Genomic DNA, 23,423 nt, shown 5'->3' on the forward strand with positions numbered 1-23,423 from the left:
CTCCCTCTCCTCCTGCCCGTTTGTCCCAGACTGCCACATCGCTTTAGTTCTTTAGACCTTTGCATGGACTGCCTCCTTTCCAGACCCTTCCTTCCTTCCTCCCTCCCTCCCTCCCTTCCTCCTTCCCTTCCTTCCTTCCTTTCTTCTTTCCTTCCTTTTTTTCCCAGACAGGGTTTCTCTGTAGCTTTGGAGCCTGTCCTGGAACTCGCTCTGTAGACCAGGCTGGCCTCAGACTCACAGAGATCTGTCTTTGCCTCCTGAGTGCTGGGATCAAAGATGTGCACTACCACCGAACTGCCCAGCTGAGATTTCTTTTTTTTTTTTTTTTTTTTTTTTTTTGGTTTTTCGAGACAGGGTTTCTCTGTGGCTTTGGAGGCTGTCCTGGAACTCACTTTGTAGACCAGGCTGGCCTCGAACTCACAGAAATCCGCCTGCCTCTGCCTCCCGAGTGCTGGGATTAAAGGTGTGCGCCACCAACGCTCGGCCTGAGATTTCTTTTTAAAACATTTCAAAATTACATTTATTTATGTATTTGTGTTTGTGGTGTGTGTGTGTGTGTGTGTGTGTGTGTGTGTGTGGAGGTCAAAGGACAATTTGAGAGGCCAGTTCTATCTTTCCATCATGTCAGTTCAGGAGATCAAGCCCAGGTTGTCAGGGTTGATGGGCAGTGTCATGTTGGTCCCCTCTCTCATCTTGGCAAATGAATGACATTCCTCCCCGCCTTCCCGAGCAGGGATGATAGACAGCAGGCTCTCCCTCTCTAGCAGCTCCATTCAGCCACCTTTCCCTGTGTTACTGGGGAGATAGCGCTTCCTGCCTCCCAGTTCTTAGTTTAGAAATGGACTTAGAAGGAACCTGAGGAGAATAGCAGGAGGGTGGACAAAGTATAAATGCTGGAAGCTTCCAGGAGAAGGGAGGAGGAGAAAAAAACCATACTACGTAAATGAGGGTCACGTGTTCAGTGGCGGAGAGCAGTCACACGGTGGATTAGCAGATGCATGATGGGAAAGATGTTGGGGAAGAGCGTCCCAGAATGAGTGAGAAGGCCTAGAATGTCAGAATGTCACACCCAGGCCTTAGGCATGATCTGAAAGAAAGATATAGAAAAGAAGGAAAAAATAAAAGTTACCCTCTCCTAACTAACCCTAAAAAGTTGGCTGGTTCCGTAGTGCTACAGGGTGGAAACTCTGTGGCAGTTTGCACTAAGGTAGGGGTTTCTGGGAGGGACAAATACATGATTCCATTAAGGGGCTAATTAGTCCTTCCCTTCTCCTAGGTATCTTCAGGTGAATCAGATTTCCTGGGGTGGGGCTGGGTGGACTTCTGCCAGGTTATTGACTAGCCCAGTTGGATTAACTCCTAAGGGAGAAAATGCTAGTATATAATGTTTGGGGAGGCTTAGACTACCAGGTCCCCACACTAGGCCAGGGGTAGAATTTAGATTCTACTCTGACCAGGAGGAAAAAGTTTTGCCTTAATGGGCCTCAACAAAATCTAAATATGTCTGCCTTTTCATATGGTAATTTAGATCCTCAAAGGTGGCAAAGCTAATGTTTCTCTTTCTGGTTACCAGGGAAATGGGTTCTAAAGTAGACGATGAGGCGGGTGGGGTTCATCTTCAATAGCCTCTGAGGATGTTGATCTCTATAGTCCTGGGCTTTTCACTGCTCTTCCTGGACTATTCAGTTGGCCAGGGTGTGGATGTTTGCCTGTTGGTCTCCCTGGGTACAGTACACCTCTGTGTGCATCCGAATGGATGGAGCATGAAGCCTGCAGGTTTCCCATCTACAGAGGGGGCTCTGCAGCCCTTCTGGTGACCCAGCCTGGACGAAGCCTGGCCACCAGCCACCTAGAGAAAGGAATGGTCTTACATGAGGTCAGAGGTGCCTGAAATCTGGAGCCAGAACCAGAGGGTAGGGTTGGGGTGGAATGGGTGGGCTTTGTGCTGGGCTTAGGAAGCCTCTGGGCTCTTGACTTGTTCTCCTCCTTAGGAAATACAGAAGGGGTTCGTTCTAGGCTGGTGAGGATTCAGAAGCCCAGGTTCGGACCTCTATCTTGTAGTCTACCTGCCACTCTGGGCCTCGTTCTCTCTGTACAAGAAGTGAAGAGCCCTGGCCATCCTTCTCACAAGTGTTTGTAAGCTGCCACTCTGTTGGAAACCAGCCAGGTCCAACTCCTGCTGTCCAGAGCTGTCCATTCATGGAATCTAGGAGACAGATGCTGAGTTAGGGTCGTGGTCCAGGTCCCCTAGAAGGGAGAATTCTGGTGAAGAGAATACTCTCCAGGGAAGGGAAAGAGGAACAGTGTTGGAAGGAAGGCACTAGGAGAGGGGTGTGGCCAGCAGCAGCCAGAGCAATCCAGCTTGACAACTAACTCCTCCCTAGAGTATGAAGGCCATCACGAGCCATCCACCTTCAAGGGCTCTAGGGTTCGTAACCCTCATAGTCATCCCTTGGCTATAGCCACCCAAGGGAGCATGGTGGTGCCTGTCCACTTGGTGTGGTTTCCTGAGAAGGGCGGCTGGGGGCAGTGTTCTTAGTGAAGGTACATGGGTAGAGCAGAGCAGTACATGGGATGCAAGGTTAAGGTGTTGGGGCATAAGCGGGGAGGCCTAGCTAGAGGGTCCAAGATAGGCTTCTCCAGGGAAGTGACACTTCCTCTGGGGGCTAGGGGCTGAGCTGACTGACGTTCACAAGCTGCATGGGGAGGGGCAGAGCTCCATGGTATCCCACAGGGTCCCATGCATACCACTCAAGTTCCTAAGGGCACTCCATGGGCCTCCGTCAGTACCTTGTAGGACACAGGGGCCCAACCTTCATTTCAGCCACTCGTCTCTCTCTCTCAGTCCTCCATATACCATGGATGCTTTGGCCTCTCTAGAATGTCACTGCTCTTGAGAGCCGGACCTTTTCTTCTTCCTATTCATGACTGTGCCTCGGCACCAGAAAAACAAGCTCCTTTAACTAGGTGCCTGATAAGAGCTATAAAAGAACCGCGGGAGAGAAGTGGTGCAGGGCGCTGCTGCTCCTCGCCGGGTGGGAGGTAAGCACCTCTGATGGGGGCGGGGAGGATGAGACCCTTAGAGCGCTAAGAGGCTTTTGCAAAGCTGGCCCCGGAGGTGCAGGGGAGCAGGCTGCATGATAAACAAACGCTAGACCCAGTTTAGGAACTCACTGCTGAACGCTTTAAAAATGTCCTGTGCCCCGTGTCATCCTTTTAAAATAATGCTTTGAAGGACATTGCGTCAAAAAGATACCCAGGCTTTTAAGGGAAACCTATGTTACTGGAGCCTGGTTTCAGCATCCGATGAATGCATCATGGTGAGCTGCATTTCTTCACCCACGATTGGCCAGCAGGGCCTGTCACACTGGCCTCTGCCTTCCTCAGTGACAAACACAGCCTCCTTCTGAAGCATCCCAAGAAGACCCAGGGAGTCCATGTGCTTTCTGCTCTGTGGGTGACATAACTGTAGGTCGGTGCCTCTGTCTGGTGCCCCGAGCCAGCGAGGGAGCATCTCTCTGCCTCAGTCTTCTTCTCTGTGAAACGGAGCTGATGTGAAATGACTTGTGAAGACCTCATGAGTGACCTGCTCAGAGACACTGCTGGTGACAGTGCCCAGCATCCACAGGACTGAGTTAAGCACAGGTTCCAGTGTCCCTGGCAGGGTGGCCTTGAGCTGGTGCTCAGCGAGTTTGAGGAGCAAAGGCCAGCTGAGCTGAGCTACTCAGGGCCAGCAACAAGGTCCAGACCAGGAGGCAGCAGACAAGGGGCTGGGGCTGGGATTTAAGTAGCTTGGTTCCTGGGTCCTGAAGGGTCTTGAGGTATTCAGGCTGCCTGCTGGATGGCGTGAGACCTGGGTGGATGGGGACTAGGCTTGGCCAGAATGATGGCATCTGCTGGACATTTTAAGACATCAAAAAATGGCACAGCAACCTTGGAAGTCAGTTTGACAGCCCCTCCCCTCCCTTTTCCCCTTTTCTCCCCCTTCCTTTTTTCTCTCCTTACCCTTCTGGGGGTGGAACCCAAGGCCTGCCCATATTAAACACATGGCCTACCACTGAGACACACCCACATCTGTCTTGACTTCCTTCCTTTCTTCCTCCATCCCACCCTCCCTCCCTCCCTTCTTTCCTTCCAGTTCTTTCTATATCACTGTTTCTTTATTTACCTATAGTTGAACTACTTTAATGTCCAATAATAATTCCATTTTTAAATTAACATCAAACTTACATATATGAACATTTTTCTAAAAAAGAAGTCCCAAGGTATAAAATTTTCAATTTCAGTGTTATAATGAAAATCTTCACGAATTAAATTTAAGGCTGGATGTGGTGACATGTGGCTATAGTCCAGTCAGTCAGTCAGTCAAGAGGATGGTGGTAGATAGGAAGTGACAGCAGCCAGGGCAACAGTGTGAGGCTGGGGCAACAGTGTGAGGCTGGGGCAACAGTATGAGGCTGGGGCAACAGAGTGAGGCTGGGGCAACAGAGTGAGACTGGGGCAACAGTGTGAGTTGAAAGGCGGTATGTTACCCATTAGTACCTTGTTTCTTAGCAAAGGTTTTGTTTTGTTTTCGTACAAATGTCCTTGCCCAAGGAGAATCCTAAATTGGCTGCAATTTCTCCATGACTGATTATATTTACAATCACCCATGGGTATAGATCCTCAAGATAAAGATAACATGAAGAATTTACAGGTGTAGACACACTACACAAATATTGAAAGCATACTGCCACTGAGCCACATCCTGAGCCCCATTTATTTTTAAATTTCAAGCAAGCGCTCACTGTCGTGAGCTATTTGATGCCTGCTAATGTGGGTCTGTGGGATTTCTCAGTGGATCTTGGCACAGAGTCAGGAGAACTATAGCAGCGTGCTTCACTATGGTGCACTCCTCAGCCTAAGGGCCTTTATTGGGTTTTTAGTGCTGTTTCAAGCTCAGCTAGGAGGTTTCTGTCTTCATGTGTAGGGTTTTACACTGATGTGGGTTTGGATGTCACATGAGGCACTTCAAGTAGAATACTTTGCTCGTTTTATTTTTTAAAAGTGACATCTTGCTGAGTCCCTCAGGTTAGCTCTTGATGTCTGGAGTCTTGCCAACCTTGGAGGCTCCACACTTAAGCCTCTGCTATACTCCATTACTCAAGTCCATGCTCCCACCTGAAGACCACTCAGGTTTGGCCGTGTGGTGCTCCAAGAGCACCAGGCTGCTCTAGGTGTCCAGGATCACATCCCTGCAGAGGGTCCTCTGAGCTCCTCCCACTCTTGACTGGTGACGTCCACAGCTGTGTCCTCAAATGATACTGACCCCATTTCCAGGGGCAGTCAGCATCCTCCCTGTGGCTCTCAAAGCGCCACAAGATGACAGCGGCCACAACAGCCTCCTGCTTGCTCAGCAGAGAACCAGTGTCGCAAAAATGTCCAAAATCTGGCAGTTTCTTAATAAACTCAGACACAGGCTGACTTCTCAGATCACCTCAGCCTTTCCACAAGCCCAGGCTACTAAGAGAAACGATGCTCTGCCTGCACATGAGCTTGAGCAGGTGTTTAGGATAGCTTTATTTTGACTAGCCAAAATTAGGAGGCACGGTGAGCCCCTCAGCTGACGAGTGAGCACAGGGCATCCTAATAAGGACAATAAAGACCCTTACCCGTCTTTGACTTGAAGTGGCATCTCTGGCTCTAGAAACCAAATGTGCAAAAGACAGATGTACAATAGAAAAGCATCAGAGTTTTAAATTCATTTCACAGTCTTGTGGAACTAGGGATGAACCCAGGCTAAGATACTCCCTTTCTAGACAGACAGTGATGTATTGTCTAAAATGACGGAACACTCACTGCAGGTGCGGGTGAGTGGGTTCCAGGACAGTGGTTCACCGGAGGTGTGTGGGGTTGTGAAGACAGAGGCTAAGGGACAGGTCTATAGATCCAATACAGCCTCAGGGCCCAGACTTTGGGGCTAAGATTGCTTCTCTCCACTGGTATGAGGAAGGTATCATCTTCCTTGAAGTTAAAGGGGTCTGCAGCCTTCGTGTAGGGACGGGCAAAGCACAGGGTCACTTCCACAGTTACAGCTTCTTGATATTTTCAGCATATGAGGTTGATGTGTGTATCCTGGCATGTCCTTAACTCCTTCATAGCTAACTAGACCACGGCCCACCCCACGATGGGATCTTATTGAATAACAAGAAAAAATGAGTACAACGGCATGTTCTTGAAGCCATGAGATGGAACGGAAGAAGCCAGCCCCAGTGTGCTTCCTGCTGTGTCCCATCATGTGACCATCGATTGACACTCTGAAGAATACGAAGCCACAGGCGCAGAGCACACATACAGGGAATGGGCTGAGGTTTGCAGGCTAAATTTGTGTGCAGGAGATCTGGAGATGGGCAGAAGATACCATGTATGTCTCTGTATGCTTCAAAGCTCTAAGACTGGGCATATGCAAATTGCACCTGCATTTTTAAAAGGGGAAAGAAAAAATAAATAGTAGAACTGGTACATAGAGACACCAGTGTGTGGATTTCAGATGGTGGAGCAGGTGTAAAGGTGGAGACTAGTGAGAAAAAAAGTGTGGACGCAGCCAAATGACGAGGGGCGTTAAAACTTCATTAAGATACTGAGCATGGTGGCTTAAGCCTGTGGTGTCAACACTTCGAAGGCTGAGGCCCGAGGATTTTGCTGTGAGTTCTAGGCCATCTGGGCCTTATAATGAGCTCCTGTCTTAAAAAAATAAGTAAGTAGATAAAGAAGGAAATAGAGAAAGAAAGAAAAAAGAGAAAAGAAAAATGATAGTGGGGTTCAGTAAAGAGGCTGACGAGGGAGCAGCAAACCCAGTGTGTGAGGTCTGCAGTGGAGCTTTTGGGGGAGATAGTTTTGGATCACAGCAGCTACCTGTCTGGGCCTTCACCCCATGGCTGCCTTCTGTGTACATCTACCAGAAGTATGAAAAACACAGCCCTTACAGTGTCTGGAGGCTGGGTAGGGTGGTGTCGCGGTTATAGAGATGGTTACAGCTTATACGGAGACACACAGACAGCTGGAAAGGACAGGTAGACGGGTGTCCGTGAGAGAGTAAACACCACGTCCTGATGTTTCCCTCAGTGTCCTTGGATTTGTGTTGTCTGATGCAGCCTGACTTCCTCCTCAGAGCTGCAGTGTGCTCCTCATAGGACTCCCTGGGATCAAAGGCCTGTCTCTACCATTCCCTCCACCAGTGCCGTCCCAGAGTGGACCCAGGAGAGTGGCAGGCAGGTATCCCCTACCCTCCAGAGCTAGACACCCCCCCCCCCGCCAAGAGGTGTGTGTGCAAATCAAATCAGCAGTGTCGGGAGCTTGTTTGTGCTTGTCTGGAATGGGAAGTGGGGGAGGGTCACACCTCACATGGGGAAGACCTGCAAGGGTTCTGGGCTCCACGGTGATGCTCAGTGTATGCCCATGAAGATGAAGAAGGGGATTTCCCCCAACACTAGCTCTTCTCCTTAAGACTCTGTTGGTTTCTAAGTGCTGAACTTTGCCATGGAGGAAGACTGACACTCTTACCCAGCAACTGTGGAAAAGCTGCTGAAAGGCCATGGCTCTCTCCATTATGCTACTGTGTAGGGAGATTAACCAGTGAGGGGCTGGGCACCTGCCTTTCACAAGAAGAAGCACTTAGAATAGAAACTCCTCCATCCTGAGCCCCTCCCTACTTGGGTCACTCCCCTGAGGAGGTTACGCGGTGCAGATGGCATGTGCAGGCCTGGCTAGTGGCGGCATCACCTACACATCTGTCTGTAGCATGCTCATGTAGTCTCCTAAGTAGGACTTATGGACAGTGTCAGCGGAAAGGTCTGGAAAAGTCAGAGCTGGCAGTGGATGGCACTTTATCATTCAAGGGTGACAGATGACATCATTTCAAAAGAGTACAGGGTAACTGATCCTGAAGCTGTGCAGTGTCATTCACATGTGTGTTTCTGTGTGTGTGTGTGCGTGTGTGTGTGTGCGTGTGTGTGCATGCTTGTGTGAATGTTCTTTGATTCTCCACTTGTGCATCTGTGTGTTTGTTTCTCTGGATGTTCATGTCTGTGTTTTCCAGTTTGAGAGCTTCCTGGCCTCAGCAGGAAAAATCCTGGAGCCTACTGGGATCACACACCAAATAAAAACATAGGAAGGCTGAAGTCGTCGGCTTGATGGTGGTGCATGGTGTTCTCAGCTTTCACAGAGCATTCTCTGCAAGGGCTAGCAGATAAGGCCTTCTGTTTAGAAAATGGCATGGGGGTCATTCTTTCCTAAGAGTCATCATTATTGAACTCTACTGGGAACCTAAAATTCTGGGCAAAGCATCACAATTTCAATGACCTTCAGTGATGTCTTATATGGGATCAGGATTTGGGCTCTTTAGTTAAGAGCCCACTTCAGCATGTCACACTCTTACTTGTTTTATTTTTGCTTATTTTGTTTTTAAGGGGGAGTGTGTGAAAACTATACCCACCATAGATTAAATTGTTGGCCATACAAGCATGAAGACCTTGGTTCGAATCCTTAGAACCCATAAAAGCTGTGCATAGCCGCAGGTACCTGAAAGCCCTGTGCTGGGAAGTTGGAGATAGGATACTTGGGGCTTGTAAGCAGTGTTGCTGAATCAATGAGCTTCAGATTTACCAACAGACCCTATCTCTAAGAGGTGGAGGTAGACTGAGGAAGACTTTCAATTGACCTCTGACCTTATGTGAGTGCCCATTCAGCATCCCCTCATGTTCTCTCATATACACACATATGTATACCCCTAAGTAAATATTCCACTTGGAGCCAGAAGAGGGCAGAACACTCCTAGTTGTTGGAATGTGTGGCTTAGACTATGGACAAGTCACATTCTGGTGTCTTTAGTTCTTGGCACCTGGGCCGATAAACATTCTTAAAGAGAACAGCTAAGTCTTCTGCCTTAACCAGCGTGCAAATGTCCAAATATCTTTTCTGCAATGAGGTAGCAAAGGGCACAGAATGGTTACTCAAATTACAGTGGAAAAATAGCTAACTTTAATTTTTGTAGAAGGACCAAATAAAAAATTGAATATTCTAACAGGATTGCGAATTTTAAATTTCCCTTTCCCTCCTTTATATGTATTACCTGCTGGTGTAGAGTTCACTGAAATACATTTGCTGATCAAAGAGAAGGGCATGTTGGAATGTAAGTGATGAAGTCGTTTCAACTAGTCACAACCACTGGCAATGCCATCAGCAACATGGCTTCTTCAATTGCTGGTGTTCATTAGTATCTAATATGGAAAATTGAAACTGTCACCTCAAACTATATATGTGTGAGTATAAAAACACAACCTTAGTTTTTAAGACTCTAAGTGGGAATAGATTGGTAGCAGAGGAGTCATATCCACCATTTTTTTCTAAACAAAGGAAAACACAAGGCACATTTACACTGGGATGAGGTAGCACCTTGCTTCTGTGTGCCGAAACACCACAGAAGGCAAAGGACTCAGGGACAAGCAGATAGAATCAAGACGTTTGTGATGTGTAGAAAACATGATTCCTTGGGGTAGAACAGCCACTTTTTCTGCTGTTTTAATAAAACGTAATCATGATCTGTAAAACTAATGCAAAATTCCAGTGCGAATGTCCTTTGGAATAGAATCATGCTCATTCATCTATGGATACATGGCTGCCTTTGTACAGCTATGGAAGAATTTAGTATTTGTGAGAGACCATATGGGCTGCAAACCCTAAAATATTTAATATTTCACTGTTTATAGAAAACATTTACATAGCCTTTGATGTGAGCTCTGAGAAGCAGCCGGCTTCGCCTATTTTATATACTGATGCATTCTAACTAATGTGGAAGGCACTTACTAAACTTATATGTAATTAATGAGTGGCCATCCATGGCTAAATGGCTAGATGGATGGATGGGGTGGGTGGATGGGATAGATGGATGTGTGAGTGCGTGGATGGATGGACCGATGAATGCATGGATGAATGATCGATACGAGATGCTGGGACTACTCAGGGACTTTAAGACTGGCATCAGTCTCCATTCTTGTGGGAGTTGATCCAACAAGTCCCCACCTTCCACTAATAAAGGCTCATCAGACAGAAACGAGCTTTCATCAGGAGTGGCTGGTGGAGGAAGAAGGGGCTGGGGTCCTAATGGTGGTGGCTGCAAGTCTACCATGGAGCAATGTGGAGACCAGAGGTGCTGACAGACAAGGAGAGAGTGTGAGGAGCAGGAGATGGTGACCGGGGATTGCCACTCGGAGGTCCTGAGTAAGGACAGAAGTTGCCATCACAGAGTCGTGTGCCAGACTGCCATTTCCCAGAACAGTGCAGGACCGTGCCTGAACCCGACTCCTGGAACCATGCTTTCTGTTCTCTGCATCCAAATCATCACCTATGTAGCCAAGGACTTTTCCACCCAGCTTCTCCCAGGCCAGCACATCAGAGCTACAGGATGGAGGCTGAACCGTATCCTCCAAGTTCATGACTTCCTGTTATCTCAGAGTGTTAACTCAGTGTTTGGAGCATTTAAAGAGATGACTAAGTTGAAGTGAGATCAGATGAGATTGGGACGATGACAGACAGAGGGATGACCGTGGCATGATAGACAGAGGAGTGACCAAGTGAAGACAGAAGATACCACAGATACAGTCTAGAAGCTAAGCAATTCCCTTGAGGCCCAGTCAGGGGCCCTGCAGGGACATTAATCACTTCCGGGACAGAGAGGAAAGAGGTCCCCACTGGGAGAGACACCACTTTATGTTTCTTGCTGATCATATGTCTATGAAATACCAGCTATGACCCGCAGTTGAACCTCAGAGTGTCCCTCCCTGCACTTCTGACTGGAAGCCACCGCCTGGGCGTGGGGAAGGGGAAGCATAGGTAGAATGTGCTTATCGCCAGGCCCCATGTTCTCAAAGAAGCTGACCTGAGAAAGGGGAGGAGAGTTTACGAAGAAATCAGAAACTATGCTGCTTGCTGGTTCTCACTTTCTCAGGACTGCCACACTGGCACTTGAGCGTTAACGCACGTGTGATAAGCAAAGAGGCTTCGCCACCACAGTCAGGTAAGGCCAGAGAAGACATGCTGTGGTCAGCTGCACTACTGCAGCCCAAGTCTACAAGCACTTCTCCCTGGGGGTGTCAAGCCCTCCTCCCTGTGGGGGGTCAATCAAGCCCTCATCCCTGTGGGTGTCCGGCTATGGAAAAAGCACTTTGCAGGTGTGACCAAGTACTAAGTCTTCAGGTGAGGGTGAGTAAGTGAGTTCCTAGGTCAGCTAACTACAAAGGTGTTCTTCTAAGATGGAGGCAGACAGAGAAGGAGGTAAGTATAGTAATGTAGCCTCAAGCCAAGGAAAGAAAGCAGCCACCAGTAACTGAGAAATAAGGACTGAATTCTATACAGGGTCTCCCAAGACAAGCTTCTGGTACTTCAAGTGTGTGTGTGTGTGTGTGTGTGTGTAAAACCAGTAAGCTGGGTAGGGGTGACTCTTGCCTAAAATCTTAGCACTTGGGAGGCTGAGACAGGAGGGTAGCCATCAGTTCAAGGCTAGCCTGGGCTACCTAGTGAGTTTCAGACAAGCCTGGACTTCAGAGTAAGACCAGGTCTCATTTTTTTAAATTAGCATACTATCCTCATCCTACATGAGAGGTCTTTATGATGGCACTTTCACTCAGGCGCGTCATGTGCTGTGACCATGCCCTCCCTGGCCCACGTGGGAGAGAAGATACAACGCACTTGTCTCTTTGTTTCACTATGATGCTGTCCAGTCCCACTCTCATCTCCTGGATGTTTTCTTCTGTTGAAATAAACTCCATTGAAATGTATACTCCATTTTCTTTTACCCACTCACCTGTTGGGGGGGGGAATGTCACTGTTTTCCATAACTCGGCTATCGTGAAGACTCTGACGGTAAGTAGCTTCCTCTGTGGCTCACTGACTAGATTCCACAGGGATTCCCAGTATCCATCTCTCCCTAATCATCCAACACCAGAGTTGTGACTACTCAAAGATATTCTGGTGACCACTGTACTCACTTTTCTGTTTGTTTTAGGAGCTCTTAAAATATTGCATGACTTGTCCTCTACTTACATGTAAATACTGACTCTTAGCTTCTTTCCACCTTTTATTCAGAAATAGGGTCTAGCCTTGAGCTCTCCACAGCTCAGGCTGGTCTCAAATCCACAACCTCTTGCCTCAGCTTCCTAAGTAGCTGGGATCAAAAATCTGTGTCACGCTGAATGTGATGAGACAAGTACTCGGGAAGCAGAGGCAGATGGATCTCTGTGAGTTTGAAACTACTCTGGTCTACATAGCCAGTTCTAGGGCCACAGAGCCACACAGTGAGACCCTATCTCAAATAAAGTAAAATAAAATAAAACCAAACAAACCAACCCCCTGTGGCTTCAGGCCCTGTGTGATAGTTTATCTTAATTGCCATCTGGAATCAACTGAGAGGCATGATTCTGTGCTTCCAGGAAAGATTATATAGAGGCAAGAGGTCCTTCTATAGAGTGGGCAGTGTCTGCTGGCAGTGGCCCAAATATGAAGAGACTGAGAAAGTAATGCTGCTGGTTCATTGACCTTTGCTTCTTGCAAATGAGGGCATCTATCCCATAATTGATGCTGCCATCAGCTTTCTTTGGCCTTCCAATGTGGACTGAAGAGCAGTGAATCTGGAATCCTCTAGGCTTTTTTGGGGAGCATCCAGCCTCATGACTGAGCATCTACTGGCCTCTCAGCCTCTCAGCATGCAGATAGTCAGTGTTGGACTGCCCAGCCCATACCTAGTAGGCCACCTAATACATTCTCATAGTGCCCCTAGAGAAGGCATGTATACCTCTGTGAGCAGTCTGACCACCCTGAGTTTAGCAGGTAACATGGGCTCTGATCACAGCCTTTCTAAGCCATAAGTGTAGGTATCTGGGTCCTGTGAACCAGCCAAACTCCAGAGGTCACCTTGTGTCCCCAATAGGGCAGGAGTGTTTACTGGAAGGGACTTGGGATCCCCAGAGTATCCATGGCGTGGCAAGCCACTCAGGTCTCCAGAGAGACCTGCAGGTATTGCCATGGCTGACTTGATCCTCAAACATTGCCATTAAAAGTATGAAGTCCATTAAAGGACATGGAGAGAACTGCGTACCAACCCTCATATTCGTCAGGTGTATGTATATCCAGGGATGGCACTGCTCCGGCAGATCTACCGTGAGTTTCTTTCACAGAGGCTGAGCCAGCATTGTGCTCCGTTCCTCCCAGCAGAGTGCAAGTATTCCTTGCCCCTGCATCCTTACTAGGGTTTACTGTTTATTTTCCAGATGATAGCCGTACTGATTGGGGTACAGTGAAACCTCAACGTAATTCTGACTTGCATTTTCCTAATGGATATGGGAATCAAATGAACATCTTTTTATATATCCACTGGCCAATTTTATTACTTCTGAGAACTGTCCAATTCATTTGCCTATTTATTGATTAGGTGATTTATGGGTTTGCTTTTGATTTTTTAGTTCTTTGTAGATTCTAGATATTAAACTCCTGTCAGATGTACCACAGACAGGGAAGGACCCTCTCTTGTTCTGTAGGATCTTTTCACTCTGCCGATTGCTTCTTTTGTAGATTTTTAATCTCAGGCAGCCCCACTGGGCAGTTCTTTCTCTTCTCTCCTGGTCTAAGGGATGGCCAGGCACATTGTGAATAGATGTCCTGATCCTGCCTATCAGGCCTATGTTTGCTTGGTACTTTTGTTTGTGGTTCCTTTATGGGTCTCACACTCATTTTGTAACTCAATGTACCATTCTCATGGTGTGCAGGTGATGACTCATAGGTAAATATCCCCTTTATTAGGATGCTGCAAGTGACAGTCCTTCAAGGGACTCCTTAATTAAGCAAGAAGAGACAGTCAATCCTGTGATCGATCACTAGTAGGTTTAGAAACCATCCCAACCAGATATGAAATGCATTACAACTCATTAATGACTCACAAATGTAGTAAGGGTTTGAAAAGCAACAAGTTGGTGAATATGGCCATTTGCTTGTTGCATAGCCAGCTGCTCAGCCCAGCACACTTCTCCCCAAAACCCAGCTGAGATGGCAGCTCATTTATTCTTGCTATCAAAGTCACCATCAGCAGAAAACAGATGCAAATTGCCATGGATTTAGAGATGATTTGATCCCTTTGTGCTCCAGTCCTCTGTCTCACATAGAGTCCCAAAGTATTGCGAAGCAATGAAATGTGCACTGGCATATGACCTTTCTTTAAGGTGGTGTTGTTCCATTTGTCATTTTTTCCTCCCTAAGAGGCTTCTGACACAGGGGAAATGTGTGATTTTCTAGTATGACTAGATCAATACAAGTCGACTGGCTGGGTCTGATACAGTGGAAAGTTAGCCCTGGGGCGGGACATCATAGCACCCATCTGTGCTTCTGCTTCTCCTACTAACAAGCATGGGCAGAAGTGGCACTACCAGTTTCAACTTCTGCATCAAGAAGGTGCACTTCAGGGTGTCCTGGGGATGATATGAACACAGCTTCCTAGCTAGGCCTCCAGGGGAGGTGCTGCTCCAGGCTCCCCTCCTGTGGCTGTGGTTCCTTGCTGGCTTCTTTCTCGTTTGTATTTGGTGCCCTTGGCTGTGGTTTGGGTATGCTGGGAACTTGGTTTTCATTCATGGATTTTTCATGCTGCGTGAGTTCAAACCGGGTATGTCTTAGGGTTTGGGGGACGACTGCATCATGGCAGACACCCCCCTGAATGCTCACTTCTGACACTCTGGCAATGTTCTGCATGACTCGGCGACACCTTTCACAACACAAAAGAAAGCTGCATTGACTCAAAGGGCCTCAATATAAAACCTGGAATGCGAGTCTCACAGATGCCAGCCTTCTGCCCCAGCAAGCCCCACCACAGGTCACCAACACACTTAGAGTAGGTGAGCGCAGAGAAGCACGGCGGGACAAAGGGAGCTACTTCATGTTTTCTTTGGTTTAATAAATTGGATAGACTATCCATCTTAGACATATTTTCACATTGGTATATGTAAGGTTGCCAGAAGCTAGGCTGTGTTCTGGTGAGTTGAAAACAATCGAAATTCATAACCAAGAGATTTTAGTATTCTATAAAGGTTGTATTGAAATGTGATACTTAAATTGGTATTTCTTTTTGCAGTTAAAATACAATGCAGATTCTCCTTCATTCTGGATGCATGAAATCAACACAGCTTTGTGCATCTTGCCACCTGCTGGCAGCATTCACTCCCTTCAAGGAGCTGATTTGGAAGAGTGATTGGAAAGTAAATTTAAAGACTTCTTTACCTCTGGTGATTTTATTCATAAGTGAGTCATTTCATGTGATTAACTTTCTCTTCCTGGCGTGGGGGTGGGGTTTAGTAGGTTACAGAAGCAGCATGTGAGGTGTGAATAAGGTGTGTGCCAGGCCAGGCCCGGAAGGAGGAGCAGGCAGACTGGGCCCTGCTGGGCTCCTGCAGTGTAGGCTCAGGGTTCCAGGGCTCAATCTCAGATCCATCCCTGAAGTTCTTACATAGTGCCGTAGCTCACATCCGGCTGTGACTGCCATATGAGTTTCCCATGGGATGAAGTTTCCAGAACAGCTCTGAGAAGCACTCTTGAGATACAAGAGGAGACTGTACTCAATCTGCACCCATTCCCCTATATTTAAAGGAATGAGTAGGCTTGGCGGTTTTACATTTTAGAAACTTCCCATTTTTCAAAGAGCAATATAGGAGGGTGAATTGAGCCCAAAAGTTTGAAACCAGTCTGGGCAAAATAGTGAGACCCTATTTTGCTTGTTTTTTATTTTGATACAAGGTCTCACTATGTAGCTACCTCTGAAACTGTCTGGTCTGAAACTGTTATGTAGACCAGGTTGACCTTGAACTCACAGAGATCCACCTGCCTCTGCCTCCTGAATGCTGGGATTAAAGGCATGCATCACTGCCACCCAGCTAAAAGATCTTTTAACCAAAGTATCTTAAATAAAATATAACTGAGATAGAAATCACATTATGTGCATTCTAGTGGCACCCAGACTAGGAGAATGCTCAGAGGTTAGAGCAGAAGATTCAGTGAGAGGTTGATTGTGATCGTGTGCCAAATTCAAAACAGCAAGGAGATGATTTTGGCAGAACTGACAGGTGCTAAGATCATGTATGTATTAGTAAAACAGTGGCGTGAAACTGGAGAGTTAGCTCAGTGGCTTAGAGCACTTGTTGCTCTTGTAGAAGACCTCAGTTTGATTCTCAGTACTCACATAGCAGCTCACGACCTCCCAAAACTCCAATCCCAGGGCATCCAATGCCCTCTTCTGGCTTCTGTGGGTGCTAGGCATGAATATAGTGTATAGACATATATGCAGGTAAAACAAACACATAAAATAAAATAAACATAAAATAATTTTAGAACGTGCAATGCTAAATGATGACACGGAATTATAATGGCAATTAAGGATGCCATTAGTGTTGAGCTGTGTGTATATGAAATCTAAATTAAAATCTCATGGACTTTATTTGTATTATCTGTACTTATTTCATTAATACTAAGCTATGAAACAATTATTAAAACATGCAAGTTCTGTATTGCTAAGATAAAAATTATGAATTGCTTTTTAACATCTTAAGTAGAAATCTAAATTCCAGCAAAAGAATATCAGATTATTACTAACACGTTAGCATGTGATAAACTATTATGTTTCAATAACACATTCATGGAGCTGGAAAGATGAATCAGTACTGGCTGCTCTTACAGAGGGTCCAGGCTGTTCTGAGCACCCACGTGGTGGCTCTCCACTGCCTGTAACCTCAGCTCCGGGAGGTCTGGTGAGGGGGCTTCCGAGAGCACCTGCATGCACACTGTACATACGGTCAGACACACACCTACACATAAATACAAGATTTAAAAACATGCTAATGGTGCACTTTCTAAGTTCCTCATCATGTTTATATAAATTGATGCGAGACACTGTTTTTTTAACGTGTTACCACTGTCTAATTAAAAGAGAATTAAAGAATGCTTACAAAAGAGAAGCTATTTCAAGTTATTTGGTATCTTGTCACTTCCACATAACAGGATCATTACTATTCACTCGGTACCTTTTGAAGAGCTGAGTCTGTTAGTACAGGCTGAGATGGGAGGAGCTGGGCATTAGCTCAGTGCTGGAGTGTTTGGTTCATTCCCAGGATTGCAGTTTTTCTTGTGAAGAAATTCTCAATGTGAGTTTGTATCATCACTTGACATTTCAGCCATTCACACGATGTCCTCTAAGTGTATCACTTATAGCTTAAAAGACTTCCTTTTTCTGTTTGTTATCTGTCTATAATTGATTGTATATGTTATAAACATGTGCATTTCAATGTAGCCACTTCATTTCACCTAATTTTGTCACTTTTTCTAGAAGTGTTGTCTGCACAGTTGTCACTCTGTAGTGTCTGAATGAGCACAGCTTGAAACGTTGTCAGGGACTTGGAGGTTAAGAACACCGGCTGCTCTTCCAGAGGTTCTGAGTTCAATTCCCAGCAACCACATAGTGGCTCACAACCATCGAGAATGAGATCTGGAGCCCTCTTCTGGCCTGCAGGTGCACATGCAGGCAGAACACTACGTATAAATAAATAAATAAACAAACAAACAAATAAATAAATGCAGAAACAGAGAAAGAAAGGTTGCCAGATGTGTCAGTTCTTTGTCTTGAGATAAGGTTTTATTTATTCAATTTTATACATTTGTCTTTTAATAATTATTTCTATTTTTGAATATAATATAGCTAAATAATTCCCCCTTCCCTTTCCCCCCTTCTTGCTCTTTCAAATTCATGACCTCTTTTCCCATTAATTGTTGTTACATGCATATATGTATATACATATTTATTTCTGAGAACCATCTGTAGAATGTTGCTTGTATGTATGTTTTCAGTGCTGATCGTTTGGTATTGGATAACTAATCATGCTCATCCCTGAGGAAGGCTATTTCTTCAGCTCTCAGTGTTTCTTTAGTTGCTTGCAGTTCTTTGTGTAGAGCTGAAGCCTCCGTGGCTCTTCCCTGTTCACATTAGCTTGTCTACACTGGCTGCTCTTCCAGAAGACTCAGGTTCAACTTCCAACATCCACCTGGCAGTTTACAACCATCTATAATTCCAGTTCTATGGAATCCAATGCCCTCTTCTAGCTTCCACAGGCAATAGACACGCATGTGATATACAAACATCCATTCACCCATATACATTAAACAAATTTTTTAAAAGTCTTCTTCCATGATCTTGTTGAACGTTTGGTCTATACCATTGACGTGGGGTTCTTCTCCCTCATCTATGCTCAGAATTGAAGGTTTAGTCTTTTCATGGTGTTCCACATTTCCAGTGTGTGCCTTTCCTTTGTTTTAATTTTTTCATATTCCTTGCTTATTGGTCTAGATCCTCTGCTGTGTCTTCTATTTCTAAGACATTTCTTTGAGTTTCCTAGTTGAGCTACTTAGGGCATCTCAGTTCTGTCTTCATTTCAGTGTGAGTCCTCTCCTTATTGAATTCTGCCCTCACATCTTGCCTTGTCTTCCTCATTTCCTTCGCCTTATGTTTGCGTGGTCTTGGACATTGGTCAGACATTAACTCTCCTTATGTTCTTTCTCCATCATTTCTTTGAGCTGTCTGTGTCATTTTTAAACTGTTTGAATTCTTTGATGAAGTTTATTTATGACTGTCCTCTTAAAATCCCCTGCCCCGGGCTTACCTAGGTCGTTCTCATCTGCAAACACGGTTACAGAACTGGTAGGTTTTGGAGAGGAGATGCTGGCTTGATCTTTCATAGCGATTGTATCTGCAATGAGATGCGAGCGTGTGGACTTCTTTTGTTAGTTCTGTGTCTGCTGTGGATAGAGTAGGGCAGGGCAGAAGAGAGGGTGTGGGTGCTCTGGGCCCAGAGGTTGAAAATGTCTAGGCAGGACGAAGTCAGGTGGACCGGGAGACTGAGCTGGTGAGCAGGCTCTGTCCTGCTCTAAGCCAGGAGTGTGAGGATAGGTCTGGCTGGGTGGAGAGGTTGGATATGGTGTGGGAGGGACCTGTGGGTCAGGAACAGGCAGGGTGGGTTCTGGTGGAAGCCTAGAGGTTTGCTACCATGTGGCAAGTGTTGTCAGGAAGGGTGAGTGGAGGAGAGGGCCTGGCAGACTCACCTTGCTAGACCCCAGAGAAGGATCTAAAGTTTAAAGTAAACAGGACTTTATTCTTTGGCTGTCTGCAATATGAGAGTCCATATATTATCATATGAACTATAAATGCATTTATATAGAAACAAATTTAAAAATCTGCATTTTTCACTTGCCTGGTTACAGATAAAATTGACTGTAATTGATATCTAGAAACTATTTTCGACATAAGAGATTTCTGACTTAATAGTGATAAAGCAGGTGAGCACAGAGAAGTTCAGCACCTTAGGGCTCCGCTTGGCTAATTCTTCTCATAATTAACTCAGCCACCCACTCTCCTCTCTGAACTTAGCAGCCTTGGGTCCCAACCTGTCCTAGGCTGTTCACACATCATCATGCAACAAGGTGAGTCTCTCCTCTCCTTAGGACGATCTTTGCTTCTTGAGACAGGAGTTCACAAGTAGCCCTGTCTGTCTTGGAACTCACTCTGTAGACCAGGCTGGCCTCAGACTCACAGAGATCCACCTGCTTCTGCCTCCCGAGTACTGGGAGTAAAGTCAAGCACCATCACTGCCCAGCAGTCTATTCATATATTCTTAATGTATTACAGTACGAATAATGGAAAGGCTGATCCAGTCTGAACTGGTTTTGGTGTGTGTGCAGGAGATAAAATTGTGTCCTCGGTGCAAACTTTTATGGAGAATTCCTATTTACTATCTTATGCCCATGTCTAATTGGGTACATATGTGATTAAAATCAGATGCATTATGGGAAGGGACATGTGCGGTGACCAAGAGCTTACGTAATCCAAGCTTGTAGTCAACTTGGAGAACAACCCTCATGACACCTCTAGCAAACAAACTCCTTACTTTCTTAAACTGCATGAAAGAAAATCTCCAACAATAATCAGGGTCCTCGAGTGCCCTCCCTAGTGTGGCCAGCTATCAGCCTTGATGGTGTACCCCTCTCTAACCTGTATTAGCAATTTGCTTAGAATAAAGTCATCTTGGTACTTTTGCAGATCTGTATGAGTCCTTATTTTCAGTTATTTGGATAAGAGGCCAAAACATCTGGAAACACCCAGGCTAGATCCCAATCACTAGAAGCAGAGATGTATTCCAGGACTCATTGGAGGAATCGTTCTTCAGCCTTTCCTAATGACTGACAGCTTCCTAAAACCCCAAGAGTGCGCAAGGCTGAGGAGCAAAACTCAGAGGTGATCCCAGAGAGATTTGTTGCCATAAGCAAGGGGATAACTCCCGAAGCACTGTCATCCCTGAGGAAAGAGGGAGGGAGTTATCCTCACAAGTGGAGGCAGGCACATTCCCGAGCATGCTCAGTTCAAGGTCACGTGTAGCATGTTAAAAAATGGCGCACCGCAATGCCTTCCAAAGAGCAAGGTTTAGGTCACCGAAGAAGAGTGAGTCCAGAGAGGGTGTGTTTTCTTGTGAGCTTCTCCACCAGGCCTTACCTCCAACAGCAGAGTCTGCAGTCTGTGGACAAAAGCCGAGAACCATCTCTGCAGAGACTTGCTGACTGACTAGAATCCAGTCCCTGGGGAGATTGGAATGTTGCAGGTCCAGGCTAGTTACCTCATCTCCAGCTAGCTCTAGTCCTCCAAGACAGCCATTTCTTGCCCACCTTTGTGTTTGAACTAAATCTTGTGGGTAATAGATAAAAACCTTCGGAATGAACTAAATCTTATGAGTAATAGATAAAATCCTTCGGAACTTAGCGGATCTCTAGCCTCCCCAGCGCTAAAGCTAAGACTGTCATTGGATAGTATCTTGAACCAAGAGAAAGGCCTCTCCCTTCTCGCTGTCGCCTCCTTTCTGGCGCACCCATCCTTGGATTTTAACCTTACCTTGATTTATGACTTTCTTTGCTCTGTAAAACTTTTAAACTGCTTCCGTTTTGGAACATGGGATTTGGGTTGACCTAAATCTGTGATCCTAGGCCATGGTGGCTCAAAATGGCTCCAGAATAAACTCTTACTCCATTTCAGAAGAGAGCTGTGGTTTCTGTGACACTGTATACTAACAGTCATGTAAAAAAAAACAATGACAACAATAAACAAACAAAAATGACAGCTGTGCCAGGTGCGCTGGTGCCCGCCTTTAATCCCAGCACTCCAGAGGCAGAGGCAGGTGGATCTCTGTGAGTCTGAGGCCAGCCTGGTCTACACAGTGAGTTCCAGGACAGCCAGGGCTATGTAGAGAGACCCTGCCTTGAAAAACCACCACAAAAAAAAAAAAAGGAAGGAAGGAAGGAAGGAAGGAGGGAGGAAAGAGAAAAGAAGGGCAGCACAGCCAAGGACGTGCCGCCCGGAGCACCCAACCTGCAGCATCTGTAAGACCCTGGTAGCCTGGAGGGTCCGAGAGAAAGATGGTCTGCAGCCTCCCTTCCCCACACCAGAGCCCAAAGAACACTGAGGCTGCCACACAGAGCCAGAGGGATCCAGAACTTAACCTTTCACCTTTGCACGGCAATGCAGGCAATTTTCTCTGTGTTATTTTTATTTCTTACTCCCTGTTATTTAACCTCCACTCTTCATGTATGCCTCACAATGGTTTTACTTTCTTTATTTTTTGTTTGTTTTAGGTTTTTTGGGGGGGGGGTTGGTGTTTTTGTTTTTCAAGAAAGGGTTTCTTTGCACAGCCCTTGCTGTCCTAGAACTCACTTAGTTGATCAGGCTGGTCTCAAACTCTTGTAGATCTGCCTTCATCTGCCTCCTCAGTGCTGGGACTAAACCACACCCTGCGTTGATGGTTTTACTTGGATGGTACACTACGCAGGTAGGTTTTAAGACTAAGACCATAGCTTACTTTTCTTCACCCAGTTTACCATGCAATGGCGGACCCATCAGAATCACAACAGATCATTCAACTGAAACTTTAAAAGCCAGGAACCTGGCTGCAAGTATTTCAAGTTCTGAAAGACAGAAACCGCCAACTTCAAACCAAAAGTAGTGACAAAAGACTGAATAGTCACTTCATGCTGATTAAGGGAACAATACATCAAGAGACCATTGTGGTTCTAAACATGTGTACCCTGACTACAAGTGCACCCAATTTCACAAAACAAATGCTATTACATGTACAGCCACAGATTAACTCTAACACCATGACAGTGGCTGGCTTCCATACCCTACTCTCACCAACTGACAAGGCATTCCAATGAAAACCAGATGGGAAATATTAGAATGAAATAACAGCATAGTTCCATCCAATTCCTGCAGAATGTACATTTTTTTCCTTAGCAATCTATGGAACCTTCTCCAAACTAGATCAAGTCTTAGCATTAATGTAAAATTGGCATATTCCTTGTATCTCTTCTAGTCACAATGGAGTATGACTATAATTCAGCAACAAAAGAAACTCTAGAGCACACACAAATTCATGGAGATTAAACAGCACACTACTGAATAATGAAAGAGGCCTTGAAGAAATCAAGAACGAAATGAAAAAAATTACTAGAATCAAATAAAAATGAATATATATTATACCCAAACCTGTGGGATACAATGAAAGCAGTCTCAGGAGGTAGGTTTATAGCTCTAAGTATTTACATTAAGAAACCAAAGAAGCCAGGCTGTGGTGGCACACACCTTTTATCTCAGCACTTGGGAAGCAGAAGCAGGCAGATCTCTGTGAATTCAAGGCCAGCCTGGTCTACAGAGCAAGTGCCAGGACTGTTATACAGAGAAGCCCTGTCTCAAAAACCAAAAAATAATTAACAACAACAAAATCAGAAAGGTCTCAAAAAAGTAACTTATTGGAAAAAATAACTTATTGTTGTGCCTGAAAGTCCCAGAAAAAAGAATAAGACCAACCTAAATAAGTAGGCAGAAAAAGTCTTTAAGTTAGGGAATAAATTAATGAAATGGAACCAAATTAACACATAGACTCAATGAAACAAAGAGTTGGCTCTTCAAAAAGATAAACGATATTGACAAAATTAACCAAAAGTAGAGAGAGGGAAGACCCAAATTGAGAAAATGAAAAATGAAAGGCAGCCATTACAGCAGATACCAGTGAAATTCAGAAACCCATTAGGTATTACCTAGAAAATGCATCCCACCAAACTGGAAAATCTGAAAGAAATGGATGGGTTTCTAGACACGTATGACCTACGGAGATTAAGTCAAGCCGCATGAGCGATTCATACAGATATAACAAGCAGGGCGATTGATGCAGCCACTAAAGCCTCCCAATAAGAAATGCAGGGCCTGAGGGACTCACTGGTGATTTTTTAAAATGGAAATTCAAAGAAGAACTGAACCAATGCTTCCCAAG

At 45.6% G+C, this 23,423-nt stretch overlaps 1 long non-coding RNA gene across 2 annotated transcripts; it reads left to right on the plus strand.

The window, feature by feature from the left end:
- Positions 1-641: 641 nt before the first annotated feature.
- Positions 642-17,590, plus strand: LOC121141353. Of its 2 annotated transcripts, none has more exons than XR_005878245.1 (3): positions 642-1,913; positions 15,149-15,315; positions 17,390-17,590. It is a non-coding gene; the product is annotated as an uncharacterized LOC121141353 (long non-coding RNA). The 2 variants fall into 2 exon arrangements; XR_005878244.1 differs by having other exon boundaries at positions 648-1,876.
- The last annotated feature ends 5,833 nt before the right edge of the window (positions 17,591-23,423 follow it).

This window comes from Mesocricetus auratus, unplaced genomic scaffold (genome assembly GCF_017639785.1).
Source record: "Mesocricetus auratus isolate SY011 unplaced genomic scaffold, BCM_Maur_2.0 Super-Scaffold_100007, whole genome shotgun sequence".
NCBI lineage: Eukaryota > Metazoa > Chordata > Mammalia > Rodentia > Cricetidae > Mesocricetus > Mesocricetus auratus.